Here is an 11678-nt window from a genome sequence, read left to right as displayed (position 1 = left end):
TTAAGCACCAAAACCCCACCAGTCCTTTATTCCTTCCCTGAGCCAACCTGCCCAAATCTACCTCTTCCTGTTGGCAGTTCTCACCCTAGCCAATGCCTTGCCCAAATTCTTCCAGGCCAGCATTTTTTGCTGTATGGCAACTCCATTTCTCCCTAAATATGGGGATCTTTCCCTTTCCTTTTCCTTCTGGCATGCTCTCACTTGTGATTGATGTGCATGGTCATCCTCCCCTTGTTGGTCGCAATTCTTCTAACCTTTTCTATAGTAATTGTGGCTCATTCAGGGACATCAAATACCTAGATCACTGTCCCAACCAAGGAAAACGTCTTGACAGACCCTGAAAGCAAGAAAAGAGGATATTTCCAGGAAAAATAAATAAAACAGCTGTAAAATGGCTCCACTTTGTTATTAAGACTCCAAGATATCTTAGTTTTATCTGGGCGAAGAATTGCCATTTTAGTGGAGGATTGGTTGGAAAAGGGAAAATCAGATCCTGGTCCAAATTCATGTTTGCCCAGAGCTTCAGGAAGCTGAGATTTGTTATTGTAGTTTGGATCCACCTCATAAAAGTGTAGTCTACGTTCTGGCACTCAGATTCCAGCCCAAATTTCCCCCTCATTCATGCAGTTTCTGGTTTCAGCTTTTGGTCAACGTTATCCCTGGGAAGAGGTGCAAACACCATCTCTGATTTGGTGCTTGGGGTAGAAAAGTCTGAAAGTTCTTCATTTCATTTTTAATTGCTAGTACTTTATTGTAGTTAATTTTTTCTTCTTTATTTACATGTAACATTCACATTTTGCATGCAAATATTAAATATTAGTACAGTCAGTATCAGCCACGTGCTTTGTGGGGCATATTTGGGACTCAGGGCCCAGGTCAAACTGTGAGTAAATGATATTTAGGTACTTTGGAGAACACCTTAATCTCCCAGAATCACAGGATCAAATGTGGGCTGTGTGGTCCAAACAAGATCTGCTGAATCTAGACTCTGGGTATCTTTTATCTTTTGCTGTGTAGCCTAATATCTGCAGTGATAGTTGATACTTCATAGGAAAAGCAGAAGACACAACCACCTGAGACTTATTTGTCCCAGGAGGGCTATGATGGTTGGCTGTGGGGTGGTCAAGACCCTGGTCCCAGCCCTGAGGTCCCATGGGTGAAAGAAAAGCCATCTGGGGAGAGAAGGTGGAAGCGAAGATGTGGTGGTCCCTCCAAGGGATGTATTTACAGAGCTGGACGAAACTGTTCACTCAAAACATTCTTTCTGCTGAAAATACCTTTTTTCTTTTTTCTTATAATATCAAAAATTTTCTGTGGTAAATGTCCAATTTCAACAATTTTGGGGCTTTCATTGAGAAAGAAAAAGCTTGAAAAACGTGCAGTTTTTTGGCAATGGAAAGCTAAGGAGTTTGGCAAAATCCCAAAACAAAACCAAAAACCCCAAATAGTTTTGATTTGTGGCCAAAAAGTTTCCAGTTTTCGATTGCCAGAAACCAAACATTTTTCAGTTTTTGCGTTTTCAATGAAAACCCCCAAACTTCTGCAGGGGGGGGCAGGGGGAGGGGGGAAGGTGTTAAGTTTTGTTGTCACCAATTTTCTCCTGTAGGAACAGAAGAAAATTCTGACTTTACCCTTCTCTTCCATGGATAGTAAGCATGAGCGTGGGGTTAGGACAAGCTGTTTGGGAGCTCCCTTTGTGTGTCAACCTGAGCTGCAGCATCTTTTTTTGGCTGAGCTCCTCCAGCACTGGCTGCCTGCCCACTGTGGGCTGTCTCTGGGCAGGTTTGAGCATCCCCTGTAAAATAATTTGGACCTTCAGCTTCCAGAAATGTCGGCAGCGTCCTGAAGATGGTAAACACGCTGTGGGATAGCTGGGCATCGACAGGATCTGTCCCTCAGTAAAACTACCTTTGTGTTGGCAAGAGCATTGGGATTACACAACACATCTTGGCTTCTTAATTATGATTTTCCAGCCTTTCTTCCCACCCACTGTGCCTGGGATTACACCTGTCTTAGTGTACATGTTCTACACTGCTGTGTTCCAGCTTGGATGCTCTCCCTTAAAAACAATTACTTCATGTGTTGGGTCTAGTTAACACTCCTTCACAGCGCTCAAGCTCACTGACCCTGCAGATGCTGAGTGTTAGCAGTTGAGCTCTAGTTGCCATATGTAACTCTCATTACCTCAGTGTAGACAAGACCTGTTTACACCTTTAGAGTTTTAAAATCTTTGAAGCGAATCAGCTGTGGGAGGCTTGATAGTAATTCTTTTTTTCCTTCTCAGTGATGCTGAGTACCAGTCTGTGCCTATAACTTCATTGGAGCTGTAGGAGATGGGTGCCCATGGAAGCTCAGCCAACTTTTTGCCCACTTCTGCCCCACTGAAGTCATCACCAGATATACAGCCAGGCCTTTGTGGATTTTCTTCGTTTCAGATGCAAAGGTGACCAGCTGTTGGTTGAGTACTGCAGAGACCTTTGGAGAACCATACGTGTTCAGCTGGGGATGAAGGGCTAAATTCAGACCATTTGTGCTCTTGGCATGATACTCACCCTCATCAGTGCTGTGTTTGCTTTAGAAGTCTGACTTAGCTGGCATGTCTCTGTCGTTGGCTAATGAGGATTAATTCTGATTCTCTTCAGGCTTCAGAGAAACAGATTGTGGAGGGGCTTTCATCACAGGGGGAATTAAGGAAGCTAGCAAAGTATCTTAACCCAAACCACACCACTGGTGGCTTTCAGACAGAAAGGAGGACAGATGAGATTAACCTCAAAACCCCTCTGCTTCCTTGTGGGGACTATAAACGCCAATGCCAAGTGAGAGAAGAATGCAGGAAAAGAATTATTTTAATGTGGATGCGTAAGAAACTGGACCACCAAGTCCATTCCACATTGGCCACAGAGCAGTCATCAGAGGGTGTTGACTTTTGACCACTACTGTTTTTGTTAACAAGAAAAATAAAACCATATGTTGCCTAAGTAGATGCACAAAACTTTTCTCCAAATCCCTACAGACAAACTGTCAGCAGCAAAAGTATTTACTTTGGTAATGCAGCTGGGCTTAATCCCAGCCCCATTGTGTTTGTGCATGCCTTTTCACCACTGAGCTCAATAACACGCTGCTTGCGAAGAGGGTGAATGAATGCATGCAGTATGATTTCTGTTATTAGGCCTATCGGTTACATCCTGAGACAAAAGGCTGGAATCAACAATGGTAGCACTACATAGGCACTGCTCATGCTTTGAGTTAGGCTAAGTGGAAATCGTAGTCATAAGTCACATCAACTAGCCATCAGTCTGAGGTAGGCCAGCATGGCTTGGCCCAGTGGTGCGGATCCTCAGCTGGCTTAAATCAGTGTAAAGCCAGTGTAGTCCAAGGAGCCCCAGCTGAGGATTCTGGCGCCTACTGTCTATTTGTGAGCTTAGTGGTTGCTGAATACTTAATTTACTGGGCTGCAAGCTGCTGCGGCTGAGCAGCTGGGGGTAGCATAATCTAGTGGGGTCCCTAGCTGGGACCTCTGCAGGTATAGACATCTTTTGGGGTCATGCTCAGAGTGACAGGACCACCATGTGCTGCTCCTCCTCTCCCTCCAGCTTCCCTGCTATTCCTACGTTGAATAAGTTGGTTGGGGCATTGCTGGGTTAGAGGGCAAGAGTGGTAGTTGGGTGGAAAGGTCTATGGGTTGGGTGTGAATGCCAAGTAGATCTGTAATTTAGTGTATTTCTGAGAATGATTTGGTAATGGAGACAGCAGTGAGGAATGCCTTACAGCTCTGACCTCAGGTCAGTTATTCTGTGATGGGCTCTCCATGGAAGATGTGTCCAAAAATAGCTGCTTTCTGTGATTAAACTAATATGCAGGGAATATGTTGCATGTGTTCCTGAAGTGATTTTTTTTTTGTTATATGCATTAAAACAAGGCCATCACTGACTATTTTGAGGTCATCTATGGGTTGGGGGCTGGCTGATGTGGGTCTGTATGCAGTGCCCTGAAGTGATACCCAAACTAAACAAATGTGTCTCTGCATTGGCTTGGCATGATTCCCTCCCAGAGAAGAAATGACTATTCATTTCAGGCTTTGCTGGGACAAGAGGCTCCTTTCTATGATAACAAGCTCCTTTTCCTGGTTACAAGACCTATTGCTAATGGTAGGATGGGAGGAGAAATAAATAAGTGAGTTACAGAATCCTAGAAACATTGAATCCTTGCGGTTGTAAAAGACCACTAAGGTTATCTAGTCCAATCATCAACCCATCCCACCATGCCCTCTAACCATGTCCCTCAGTGCCACATCTCCATGTTTCCTGAACACCTCCAGGGATGGTGACTCCACTTCCTCCCTGGGCAGCCTGTGCCAATACATTAACGCTCTTTCTGAGAAGAAATTCCTCCTAATATATATACAGTCTCATGTGGAAGGTGAGGAAAGATCTGGAAGAACTGGGATGAATGGAAGCTTTCTGTGCAAGGCTTGGAGCTAACAGTTGTGATCTGTCTGTAATTTGTGGGAATGAGACAGGAATGGTCATAACACTTGGTACCTAATCTAGCTCGTTTGCATCTCTCCAAGAGCCTTCACCAAGCCTTCAGTGTAACTTAAGCACAGAGTTACTCTGGATCCGGATTTTGACACAAGCATATCCAGAACAGAAAGTCAAAGGCAGATGTGCCCACTGCTGTCACTGCAGACATTGTAAGTGAGGTCCATGCTTGGTGCTGACACTGCCTTCATGGCAGTGTGTGCTGGACACAGCTTTCTGTAGCACTGTAGGATGTGGAGGACCTGGAGGCAGTGTGCTGCCAGCATGTCCCAGTCCTCATTGTGCTCTGCTGGTGGCCCAATGCGATTCTCACCCTATTGAAAAGTGACAGAAGGACTGCTTTACAAAGCAGAAAGCTGTGGCTGCTGCAATTCCAGTTTGGAAAGTGCCACCTGTCCTCACTGTCATCAGAAGAGCTGAAATACTTTGATTAAAACCCAGAGTCCTATTTAGCATGGCTGCAGCTGGGGTGTGGAAACAGCTCTGTGAAAAGCTGTTTCAGTGGCCTCTCTTTGTACTCCATAGAGATGAGTTTCTATCAAAGTGAGTTGTGCTGCGGGTCTAAGGAACCCAAAAAAATGGTTCCTCAGTGCAAATTAACTCATTCCCAAACTCTGGAAATAAATCAGGGAAAGAGATTTTGGCCCACATTTCTCCTTGTGAAGCAAATATACGGATTTTTTTTCTTTTTCTGTAAGGTAAGGACTTACAGAAAAACCAGATCAAGCTGCTCGGGGAGGTGGTGGAGTCACCAACCCTACTGGTTTTCAAGAAAAGTGGAGATGTTGCATTAAATGACATGGTTTAGTGATTATATTGGGGATGGGTCAGTGCATGGGTTAGATGGTCTTAGTGGTCTTTCCAACACTAGTGATTTTATGATTCTGTGATCTTCCAAACTAAGTGAAGCACATGCTATCTACCCTCTTGTCACACAGCAGCTGACAAGTTCATAAGGATGCAATTTTTTTCTAATAATTTATGATTAACTTGAATACCTTATAGACCTATGGGATGCAAACCTTGTAGACTAGGATACAAATAGGACCATGGCAAGATGGGTTCTTTAAGATGTCTTTTGTAGAGGTACAGAAAGGAAAACATGCTTCCTTTGTCAGGAAAAATGATACCAGAAAAAATTTTAGAGATCATTCCTAAAATGGAAAACATGGGACACTTATTTTACTGCTGGTTGACACCATTTAGCTCACAAATGAGGGAAGATATTTTGATATTTTTTCCCTAAACAATTTTTTTCTTTTCTTTTTTAAATTTAAGCTGGAGTCTTGTTGCTTGTGAATCTAAAGTTTTCATTCAAAATCTCCTAAGGGGTGAGAGACAGGGAATTATTTGAAATAACTCTTCCTGTACAGAAACCCTGAAACTCTCAGCATTGTCCTAGTGTTGCTCCTTCCAAGCATCCCAGGGGAAGCCCTCTATTCAAGTTCTTCCTGGAGTGAAGTTGCTTTAAGGGATATGCCCCATCCTTGGAGGGGATCAAGGCTGGGTGGGATGGGGCTCTGGGCAGCCTATTCTGGTGAGTGGCAACCAGCCCACTTCAGGGGCTTGGCACTGGATGGGCTTTAAGATCCCTTCCACCCTAAGCCATTCTGTTATTCCCGATGCTCTTGAGCCCCAGCCCTTTTCCTGCCAATTTGTTGTCCTGCTGCCATGCCAAAACAATTCCTTATGGGTCATGCTGCACATGGGACTAAGTTTAAAATTCCAATTATTTCAGTTCCCCCACCTTGGCCCCAAGTGTTTGAGTGTTTCCCTGAGCTGCTTCACAGACAGTTGCATGGGGCTGAAGGACAGGACATGCATGGCCCTCTGTAGCTGGCTTTGCCTCTGGAAAAACGTCACATGGAAGATGCTTGTGAGAATTTTCTGGCCAGCACTATGTGTTATGGAAGACATCACTGCACAGAGATTAGGCCCTGCCTGAGTAAAACCACCTCTGCTGACCTCAGTGCCAACTTCTTCAAGTAATTAAGTCCCGAGCAGCACATTGTGGAGTAGGCCCTGCATAAGGGGCGTGCAGCATTGCTTGGTAAGGACACAAACACAGGTGCTCTCTGGGCATTTGTGTATGAGCTAATGTCATGTCAAAGATTTCACATCTCTTGGTGCCCAGAACAGAAAAATGGGTTTGAACCACAGGATAATTGTGAGTTAAAACGTTCCTAGGCTCCCTAAGCCAGCTAGGATGCTATTTAAAGGAATGTATCATTCTCTGCTTTGTCCTCTGGTCTGCACAGGGAGCTTTCATTAGAGCAGCTGGCAGAGAGAGGCACTGAGCCTTGGAGTGCTCGTGCAGCTTTTCACGGACATCTCAGCTTGAAAGAGCCTTTGACTGTGCATCTTGCAAAATGTTTTCTCTGAGATGTCAAAACATGCATCAGTCAAACCAAAGGAGTCTGGAAAGCATTAGGTGCATGTAGGCGCTGCATTACCCATGTGGCTGGGGCTACTTGGGGGTTCACAGCAGGCACTTCCTGAAGATTTACAAAAGCACTGCAGTCTTTGGGGGATTTCTGATGTCCTGGATGGCTCTGCCATGATGAAGAAAACCTCAATCCCAGCAGGATTTGTCTGTGGGAGGGACAAAACTTCCAAAGCTGATTAGGTTTGAAAGCAAGCAAACAACTTTTGTTGTCCCATCTCTAAGAGAAGAGCACATTGTGCATTTTCTTCTCTTCCAGAATATGATGTGACAGACAGAACCACCCAGCAGCAGAGGGGAGGCTGCTCTGTGGGATGTAGGCAGGGATGGAGGGTTGTGAGGCACAACACGTGACTACAGCATCCCATGGGGATCACCCGAGCTGGGTGCCTTGAGAGGTGATGCAGCTTCTGAGACCCTACGTGGCCCCACAATGTGTGGTCTGTGACTCAGGGACAAGCCTGCCTTATAGTGTCTGGCACGTGAAGCTGAGAAGCAGATCATGGAACTATAGAATTCTTAAGGTTGGAAAGACTGCTAAGACCATACAGTCCAACCATCAACCCATCCCCACCACGTCCACTGACATATGTCTCTCAGTGCCACGTCTCCGGGGTTTTTGAACATCTCCATGGACGGTAACTCCACCACCTCCCTGGGCAGCCTGTGCCAATGTATCACCACTCTTCCTGAGAGGAAATTTTCCCTAATATCCAATCTGAACCTCCCCGAGTGCATCTTAAGACCGTTCTCTCTCATTCTATTACTGTTACCTGTGAGAAGAGGTTGACTTCCACATCGCTACAGCCTCCTTTCAGAGAGCTGAAGAGAGCTATGAGGTCTCCCTGAGCCTCCTCTTCTCCAGAGTAAACAATCCCAGCTCCCTCAGCCACTCCTCATAAGTCTTGTGTTCCTGATGAACCATTTTGCAGCTTTGCAAGTTTACAAGACACTGCTATGATTAGCAGGAGACAATTCTGTGTCCCGCTCTCAACCTCGAGAGCCTGAAGGCTGTTGGAGGGGGCTTAGGAACATGCAGCATCTCAATTTTTCAAAGTGAAATACAGCAAGCACAACACAAAGATGGACACAGAGGAAAGCTGGCTTCAGCAAAATTCCTGCGTGTATTTCAGCAATCTGCTGAGAGCTGCTTGAAACCATTTACTTTCAGGAGCACAGTTAGTGGGCAAAGTGTATATGGGTTGACAGTTGGATTAGACAATCTTAGTGGTCTTTTCCAACCTTAATGATTCTGTTATTCTATGATTCCATATCTGTGTTGTCTGAAAACATGTAAGTGTGGCCTCAGGCATGGCCAGAGGGTGTCCTTCAGGGCACATGGGATCAGAACTCAGGGCTGAGCTCGCTGCTCTGAAAGGTGCCAGGCTGGCGGCTCGGCAGTGCCAGCTGTGTCCCCGGGTGCCCATGAGCAGGTTCCTCTCAAGCCGCTCGCTGCTGGAATGCAGGCATAGCGTTTCCATGAGTAAGCCTCACTCGCAAGGCTGCGTGTTTGCAGGATGAGGCCATGGAGGGAATTAGCAAGCTGCCAGCCTTTTGCGGGGCTGGCGAGGTGCACGCGGTGTGGAGCTGGGCAAATTCACGCTTGAGAGCTTTTAATTTCATGCTTCCCAAGCAAGGACTTTTCTTTGTAAAAGCTACTTTTTTTTTTTTTAATATATAATACAATATTTATTTAAAAACTAGAAAAGTAAAGTAGGGATGGAAGAAAGCTGGGGCTGTTCTGCAGTGTTTTTCTGTTTTGCACTTTCGGTGTGCACAATGCAGTCCTGCCCTGTGCACCTGAGACACGTCGCTAATAACCCAAAACTGCAAACACAGTGCTAAAATCACACTGAGGCTGAGCTGTGCCCCTTCCCAGCACAGAAGATAGCAGATGAAGTGCAGGTAAGTGCACCCATGGGGCAGGTCCCCATTCAGCCTTGTGAGCACTGTAGCACCTCTGTCCTCCCACAAGGACTAATTAGCCTTGGATTTTGGATACTGCTGTGAAGTGGCTGGATCTGAGGCCACCCCTGGGACCTGTGCGCTGTGCATCACATTCTCCTAGCAAGGAATGGAAGACTGCAGAGAATGTAACAAAATTGCTGGGCTTGCTTCATGGAAACGTGAAAATCATAGAATCATAGAATGGCTTGGTTTGGAAGAAACATTAAAGCCCATCCAGTTCCAACTCCTTGCCAAGATCTGATTGCCCCTTAGTAGATCAGCCTGCCCGGGGTCCCATCTAACCTGGTTTTGAACACCTCAGTTTTCCTTTTCTCTAATTCACTCCTTGCTGTATAGTCCTAAACACCGTCTTGGATCTGCAAATCAGTCCTTACCTGTTTTGTAGCCCTTTAAACCTTTTCTGCCATCCAATAGATAGCCATGGAAAACTTAAGATTCATGGCCACAATCCCCTCATGGGTGTGAGCGCAGTCCAAGTAAATAAACCCTGAGTGCAAGCATTCACACATGAAGAACTTCACACTCAGAAACATGACCACACTAAATTGCTGCCAGAGCTTTAAAGGCAGCTTTTGAAAATATTGGCCCCACGTCTTGTAATTCTGAAGCAAATAGCTTGATTCATTAGGGAAATGTCAGCTCATTGCAGCTAGAGCTGCATCCCAGGGATGCAGGCATGGAGACAGCTCTCTGCTTGTACATAAATGCAGGCTGGCTGATTAGCTACCAGAGGAAATGGAAACCTTTATGATTTCAACCTTATTTTCCATATCTGTGCAATTACAAAGACTTGATGTAGAAGAGTTTCTTGCAAGTATATCAAGCATATGCTCCACAGAAACACTCAGAACAATGTTTTTGGCTCCTATAACTAATGCTAGCAGAAGGATCACTTTCCTGACAGTCAACAACAGTTTTTATTAGGAATGAGCATTTTCTTTGCCTTTCCTTTGCTTCCCTTCCCCTTCTGCTTTCCCCCCTCTTTTCCATTTCCCCTTCCATTTCCGTTTCCCTTTTCTTTTTGTTTTCCAGTTCCCTCAGTGCTATTGATAATTAATCATTACCATTTTATGAGGTCATGGCAATCAGTTTGAATTGTACGTACATAAAAGTGCAGTCTGTAAATCTCAGATCAGTGCTGGAACATGTAGGTGATGTGTCTATATAAACCACTTTCAGACTGCAAACTTGAGCACTGATAAGTTAGAAGATTCCAAAATGAAGGTATTTACCCCCTATCTTCATTTAGCTCTCTCTTAAGTCCATCTTGTGGCCATCTCAGGAGAGGTTCAAGCTAGATATTAGGAAAAATTATTTTCCAAAAGAGTTACCAAGCATTGGAACAGGCTGCCCAGGAAAGCCATCATCTCTGGAAATGTTTGATAAATGTGGAGATATGGCACTTGGGAATGTGGTTTTAGTGGGCATGGTGGGATTGGGTTGACACTACAACTAGATGATCTTAGTGGTCTTTTTCCAACCTTAATGGTTCTATGATTCTGTTTTTGTGCATCACTTTATCAGGCAGCACTCACTCAATGCTTTTTCAGCCCAGTGTTTGCTCCAACACGTCCTGTTGATGAGGTGGAGACCTTAGTCCATCACACATATCCCCAGGTGAGCCCTGGTTGCTCAGGACCCAGCAGTGCTGCTCTTCAAGCAGGGGCTCTTGCCTGTCTGAGGATAATACCAGCTGGTCTCACTTTCAGCCCTCTGAGGCGGCTTCTTCCAAAAAACCTCCCTGGTTTTCATTTCCACAGCAGCCCCAGGTGAGATTCAGGGTCTAGTTCTTGAGTTATGTACTATTATAATGCATATCATGGAAAGGGATAGAATAGTGAGATCTTCTCTGTTGCAAAGCCCTTATATTTAACCCTGTGTTTTGCATACACTTATGTACATGGGATGGACATGGCAAGCCCTGTTCATCTGCAGGGGGTTGGAACTTGGTGATTCTTGGGAACTTTTCCAACACAAGCCATTCTATAATTCCATGATTCTATCTAAGTGCAAAGTATCAAATGGGAGGAAATGTTCATACAGACAGGAACTTAATTTTACCCACGTTTCCCAATATTTGAAGCCACACAATCCATCACAACACAAAATACTTTCCTGACACTGTGTCACCAGGGCACCTAACAATTTACCTGATAGCACGAGAAGGGCCATGAACTTCAGTAGAACCAAGCACACACACAGGTATTCCCAAATTAGACTTGTTTGCTTCAACACTGACGTGAAAAGCCATAAGTTTTAGTTATTGACACATTGTGGGTTAAAGCTTTTAGACAGTGTATTGAGCAAACTTACTGTATGTGTAACCAGGGTTAAATTTTATCCTTCCCCCCCAGCCCTCACCTTTTATTACGTGTTTTGTTTTAATCACAATTTGCTTGGATTCAGCTGATAGTTTCTGAGCGCTTCATCCTTCTCTCTTTTGCTAAACTTAGCTACACTTTAAGCAAAGAGATGTTACTTAAACCCTACTTGAAGGAAAAGGTACAATTAATAACAAGAAAATTCAATTACTGAACATTTACCAGTGACGAAGTGCTGTAGAAAATGTTTTGATCTGAATAAAACACTTCATCCTGTACAAACTGAAATATTGCCTGATATCAAGAGCTTTCCATAAACAAGTGGAAACAAATGTAATTATGATAGGCAGAAAGGAAAAATCAATGTTTTGCTTTGAAAATTAGCCTTTTCTCGGTTGTTTTTTC

General features: G+C 44.6%; 1 long non-coding RNA gene across 1 annotated transcript; it reads left to right on the top strand.

The window, feature by feature from the left end:
- The first annotated feature begins 668 nt into the window (after positions 1–668).
- LOC109367469 lies at positions 669–3157 on the top strand. The gene is made up of 2 exons (XR_002114639.2): positions 669–2443; positions 2643–3157. It is a non-coding gene; the product is annotated as an uncharacterized LOC109367469 (long non-coding RNA).
- The last annotated feature ends 8521 nt before the right edge of the window (positions 3158–11678 follow it).

Source organism: Meleagris gallopavo, chromosome 4 (genome assembly GCF_000146605.3).
Source record: "Meleagris gallopavo isolate NT-WF06-2002-E0010 breed Aviagen turkey brand Nicholas breeding stock chromosome 4, Turkey_5.1, whole genome shotgun sequence".
Lineage (NCBI taxonomy): Eukaryota > Metazoa > Chordata > Aves > Galliformes > Phasianidae > Meleagris > Meleagris gallopavo.
Note: the sequence above shows the minus strand (reverse complement) of the source record. Positions and strands in the feature narration are given on the sequence as shown.